Raw genomic sequence first — 7,171 nt, 5'->3', positions numbered from 1 at the left:
GGTAAGTAATTTGTTATTTGTATATTAATTATTTATTAATTGCGTTCGTACAATTTAATTTAAACAATTAATCGCATAATTTGTTTTTTTATTTATATGATTTAAACAAAAAAGAATAAAAAAGAAAAAGATTTTTATATAAAAGTTATGATTGTAAAAGTTTCCACTTTTATATGAAATTATTAAAGTTATTAGTAGTTTTTTTTTTCTAAACTTATTATATGCATCCTGCACCGGCGGAGCAACCCTAGGGTGAGTATTTATTGTTTGCACATCAGTTGTTAAAAATCGCGTACGCGCATTAATTTGATCTCTTTATTTGAATAAAATAAGCAAAAGAAAATTAAAAAGAAATACTTTTACATAAATTCTATAAAAGTTTCTATTTGAAAAAAAGTCTTTTTATAATTTATAAAATTGTTCCATATTTATATAGAGCTTCTTAATATTGCATCGGATATAAAATATTCCGCACAAAATTAATTATATTTTGGACGCTGCTATAATTTGGACTTTATATTTGTATGTTACAGACAACGTAGCCTCAAAACCAACAACTCCGCTGTTGCGCATCAGTGCCGGTGAGTGATGAACTTTATTTTATTTTAAGGTAACGGATTCGTAGATTTGTAGATTGTAGATGCGAATGTAGATCTTTATATTTGTATGTTACAGACAACGTAGCCTCAAAACCAACAACTCCGCTGTTGCGCATCAGTGCCGGTGAGTGATGAACTTTATTTTATTTTGAGGTAACGGATTCGTAGATTTATAGATTGTAGATGCAAATGTAGATTGTAGATTGTAGATAGATCCGTTGCCTCAAAATGGATGGGCTAGATTAAATAAAATAATTTTCATTAGATTTTTTCAATATGCATTAAAATATATTGTAGGTACAATTTAAGATATAGATTAAAATAAAAATTTGAAAACAATATAAAATATTTTTTTCAATTAATAAATTTTATTTAATTTGTTTAATAAAGAAGGCGCTACTGAATTCGATCAATTAATTTTGATATTATTTTAAGAATTCAATCAATTAATTTTGATTGATAATTTGGCATTATATTAATTAAAGTAAAGTTATATTAAAACGATGCATGACAGACGGTCGTAATGTCTCACGACCGTAAACGAGCGTAAAATTACACTCATGCACCGGCGATAATAATTAGCCGGCAACGGAAGGAATTTTTCTCCTTCATTACCCTCTGATAAAGGTCGAAGCTACATTTCTGGCTAGATGTAGCCAAAATGAATATGGCCAGGATCAACGAAAGGTAGGTCCAACTGGCCCAACGGAAGCATAGTTGACCAATATTGTGGTCAAAAGGCGCAAAAATACACGTGTTCGGCAATACATGTGTTTGCGCATTTCTACGTGCAATCGCACGTAATCAAGAATGTTACCAGTGCATTCTATTAGGGCACGTGAATAGGGCACGCGAATAGGACACGCAAATAGGACACGCGAATAGGACACGCGAATAGGGTACGCGATTAAGGTACGTGATTACACACTTCCCCAAATTTCGATGATCCCGGATTCCCGCTGGCTTAGCCAGCAAAAGTAGGATTGTTAGGACTATTTATTAGGATTATCTTAACTTAAGATAGTCATTTAATTTCTTAAGATTCTTAGGAAAACTAAAAAATAGGATTCATTTTAGGAAAACTAAAATGTCAATATTAATTATAAAAGAATTGTAGAAATATTAAAATTATTTCTTTTTCTACAATTTAAACTAAAAATTAAATAATAGAAAAATTATTTTTAATTTTAAAACATTTAAAAAATAACACATATACACATGTTACACCTTTTTTTATAAATCAGAAATTGCATATATGATATTTATGAATTTAAGAGTTTGTTTTTATACCAAAGAATTGTTGAAATTAAATTCGGGAAATTATATTTCAAATTTTTTAAATATTACAAGTATTGTTAATTCTTCTAGTATTTAATAGAAAAATTATTGGATAAGAATGTAAAAACTCGATGTTAAGCTAACGATTAAATATTAGCTTTTCGTTCACGAAATTTGACGACTGCTTTCGACAGTGCAGAATCGCGAGTAAATTATTTCGAATTTCATGATTTGATTTTGATTTGATTGATATTTATGAATTTTGTATCGGAAATTCATTATTGAAATTAAATTTTCGTTAAATTTATTAATTAGCTACATTATGAAAACACCGCGTTTTTTCCACGTTCTTGGACGCGATCGCTGTTTTAGCAAAGAGACCTTATCGCTGTCCCTCTCGTCAGGTAAACGTTAGTAAAATTTGCGTGGTTCGTACCGGCAAGGAGTCGAAACAATCTTCATCATGGAGAATTATTTCTTGTCGGTTCTTGTAAGATCCATCCGCGACGTCTAGTTCGGTGTTCTGTTGAAAATTGGGGATATTCGTTGTAGGATTGGAATTAATCCAAGATTTTCCTGACGATTTCTAGAAGCAATGGTTTCGGTAGTAACTCAATGACGACTGCCACACGTCTTTTCGAAGTCGAATCAGGAAATTAATTTAAATAGTATATTTGAAGAGAAAATATATTTCTTTCTCTTCATTAAAAGTGTTCTTCCATCATTATTAATATCAGTATTATTATTGTCTTAATGCTAAAAAGACTTAATAGTAGATTGAACATGGATATAGCTAATGTATATCGATAATTTTATATTTTTCAAGCAATTTAAAATTGTAATCAATTTGCCTGTTTCTATTGACTTTTATAATACAAAAAATTATGGTTACGAACGGCCGAAATCATTGCTATCGGGAGTAGTCTGGAAGATCCGGGATTCGTTCCCTCCTACAATGGAATTCCTGATATTCAATGGATCACTTAACTTTTCTTTGCAGATTGATCTTGCGGGATCCGATGTAGAAGCAAGAAGTTGATCGTTCTCCACTTTTAAGATTGTTCTTGTCTTTGTCGGATATTAACCGGCGTGTTATCTGGCGGAGGAATCCTGATCTGGTCAATTCGTTGGGCTATTTATCCTCCATTGAATGCGGCGATAACGCAATGTTTTTATAACGGTATTTTAAGATTTATACGGTTTTATTCTGTTGAGCTAATTCTCCGCGAAACGGTACGTATATTTTATTCTCAATTGCGAAATTTTCATAAAATCACGCATTTGAAAATTTATCGGACATTAGATTTTATATTCACAAATATACTATATTACAGGTGCGATTATAAAAAGCGCTCCAAATGTCGAAATATTTTCGTTTAAATATATAGTAATTATATTGGTCCTCCGATTGTTCCAAAAAGTACATGTACGTACATAGGACTCAAGTATTACGGTTATCGTCGATTTATTTATTCGTCGCGTTTTTTTCGTAAATTTGAAATCGCGGTTTATTTTGTGATTTGATCGTTGATTTACATCGAAACTTCGTCTATCTTTTTTCGGACATTTTCCTTGAAATTCTATGCAAAATGCGCCAGTAGTCTAAATATTTTTTTCTTTTAAATTGAAAATCGATAACTTTATTAACGACTCATAATTGTTTACATTATATAAAACTTAATAAGCTTTATAATTGCATATTGATCATTAATCATAAATATCGCATTAATTGTTGTCAACTATATCTGATCTAAAAATTTCTAGAGTTCTGCATTATAAGAATATTTCGGATATTTTCGTATATAGCCGTTCGTAACCACATTTTCATAAAAATTGTTATATTCATTTAATTTACAATAAAGAGATATATTTCTTAATAATGGAAAAGAACACATTTTTTCTCACGCGAATTTCAATCTCGTGAATTAAAGATAATGACAATGGTAACTGTCGTTGATTCGTTACCGAAATCATTGCTATCAGGAGCAGTCCGGAAGATCCGAGATTCGTTCCCTCCGACAGCGAGGCCCCTGATATTCAACGGATCACTTAACTTTTCTTTGCGGATTGATCTTGCGGGATCCGATGTAGAAGCAAGAAGTTGATCGTTCTCCACCTTTAAGATTGTTCTTGTTTTTGTCGGATATTAACCGGCGTGTTATCTGGCGGAGGGACCTTGATCTGGTCAATTCGTTGGGCCAGTTATCCTCTATTGAACGCGGCGATAACGCAATGTTTTTATAACGGTATTTTAAGATTTATAAGATTTTATCCTGTTCAGCCATTTCTCCGCGAAACGGTACCTATATTCTTATTTTCAATCGCGAAATTTGCATAAAATCACGCAGTTGAAAATAAATCGAGCATTAGGTTTTTTACAAATGTCCTATTACAGACGCAATTATGAAAAATTTTAAACGTCCGTCGAAACATTTTCGTATAAGTTTGTAGTAATTATATCGTTCCTCTGATTGTTCCAAAAATTATATGTACATACATTGGAATCGAGTATTATGACTATTGTTGATTTATTTATTCGTCGCGTTTTTTTTCGCAAATTTTAAATTGCAGTTTATCTTGTGATTTAATTGTTGATTTACATCGAAGCTTCATCTATCTTTTCTCGAATATTTTCTTTGGAAGTCTACGCAAAATGCGCCGATAGATCAAATATTTTTTTCTACAATTAAGAAACGAAAGATAACTTTATTAACGATTCTTCTCGTCATAATTGTTTACATTATATAAAACTTAATAAGCTTTATAATTCAATGTTGATCATTAATTAAATATTGCATTAATCATTGCTTATCAGCTATATTTGATCTAAAAATGTTTAGTGAATTCTGTATCATATGAATATTTCGGATATTTTCATGTAATTCCATGTAAAAATGTAAATTCTTTTGTATTACATTCTAAATTATATTTTATATTAAACTTTGTACTATATTTTATAATATATATTTGTAATTTTGTGATATATTTTGTAATTATACAGTATATATTTTGTAATTATATATTATATACATTTTACATAATTCTTTGTATATTATATTTTTTATTTAACAAATTTGTAAAACATATTTATTTAAAAAAACCTATATATTGAAAGAAAATAAAAATAAAAATTTTTCCTCCTCGATGGTATCTCCACCTTAACGAAGGCATTTGCCGGGTGAGGAGGTTTGAGTACTCTAATGAACCTAAGAGCTATGCCGGCGGTAACATATAACGTTTTCGAGAGAAGCATGTTTGATCGTTCTGAGACCGATTAAACTTTCTTCACTCATATATTCCGTCATATATTCCGTCTTGATTATTAGAGATACTTAAATTATTAGATTAATCAATACTTCAAGTAAATGTCTGATTGATTAATCATGGCAAAGAATCTTGTGCTTTAAAGTCAAAATAGCAACAAAAACGGTAGATGTACTTTATATTAGTTATATTATTAATGTATCATATATTTATATTAATCAGATTATATTAATCGCTCTCAAAGCGATCAAATCGATATACAAAAAATCGATTTCTGAGAAACACACACACATATTTATAAAATTATTTAATATTAACTCTAGTTACCCGTTTTTTTTTTTAAATTAATTAAGTCAAAATTATACACATATTTAGTATTTGTCGAGATAACCAATCAGCATCGCGGAAAAGAGGCAACAATACTTGCGAGTATTAAGAGTGGATGTTATATATTTATATAACATCAAATCTATCAAACTTTAGTTAAATGATAGATAAATTCTGCTTTAATATAATACAAAAAACATTTATCTACAGATATTGTTAATCATCTGATGTATATGATGAATAGAGAGAAAAAAGAGAGAAGAAATCCATATACCTGGAAATGTATTGTGATACCATCTGTTGAGTATGATATGATTTAATTCAAGATAGATATATCGTACAAAAATGTTACATTAATTAAAAATAAATTCATACTTAGGATTTAATAAAACTAAATTATCCTAGTATAGTTGTTAATGCTTTATAATGCAATATGCAGATTATCTAATTTAACAATAAATGTGATATATGTTCAAATTAAGAGAAAGAAAATGGTATACCATTCAATGAAGAGATGGCGACAGCATCCTCAAAAAGATACTTCTCGCCGTATTCCAAATTAAAAAAAAAAAAACTTCTCGCCGTAATAAGATAAGATACATACTCATGATATCAATAATATTTGAATAATTAATTCTTTGCATATTTATAATTAATAATTAATCTCCGTGAAAAAATAGCACTTTATTCTCAATGTTTCGATAAACATGAGTGATAGAAATGTGGCTCTCTTCCTCATTTCTATTTAATAATAAAATATATAAAAATATAATGTTTTGATATAATTAACTTTAGAAACTTTCACTCTTAATACTTGACGTAACTTAATATTTAACATAAAGAAAGAATAATTTATTACAATAATGCTAAATTGTATATTAGTATTAAAATAACTCTCTGAATTTCCAGAGAGAAAATTTTAATAAATGATATTTCCAGTCAGTTAAATTACAACCACATATAATTATAAATATTACGGTAGTTTATATAAGAATCTCTTTTTCGTAAAGCTCTTATACGTTTACGGCGTTACAAGAAATTGCACCGTCTCCTAATTCCAAACTTGCGTGCTGCATGCTTGCGGTTGGACCACAAATCCGTTCTTAAGAAAACAACCATATTTGTGATTGTATACCGAATAAAATACTTCGTGAAACAGCATATAAATTTAAGCGAGAAAAAAGAAAAAGAGAAAGAAAATAATCGTATAATACGCGTATGCTGAATACAGTGTAACAGATCGAAGATTGAAAAAGAGTCATATAAATATATATAATCCAACTATAAATTATAAACTTATTAAAATATTTAACTAAACTTTTACAATAATATATTGTTTATATATTGTGCGCGTTTATTTTAATTTACAATTATTTCAATTTTTTTTTTCAATTATTTAAACAGATTTTGATATTTTTGTTTTATATATTTTTGGAGAGAACTCCAAGTCACGGACATTCATATTGCGACATTCGTATTAAAAACAGAAAATAAAAATGCGCTATTTTTAATAAATATTGTGCTACTAAAAGGCTGCATTTTCGTGGTTTAACGTTGTTATTTGGTATTCATGAGTACGATAATGACACTGTTTATAACAACGCTCAGCCGCATTTAACTCATACGAATTGCCATCTTTATAGCTTGATATAATTACAATTTTATGAATAACTTACAACTTCCAATTTTAATACAATTTTAAT

Source organism: Formica exsecta, unplaced genomic scaffold (assembly GCF_003651465.1).
Source record: "Formica exsecta isolate Colony F162 unplaced genomic scaffold, ASM365146v1 scaffold489, whole genome shotgun sequence".
Classification (NCBI taxonomy): Eukaryota; Metazoa; Arthropoda; class Insecta; order Hymenoptera; family Formicidae; genus Formica; species Formica exsecta.
This window is presented reverse-complemented; position numbering follows the sequence as displayed.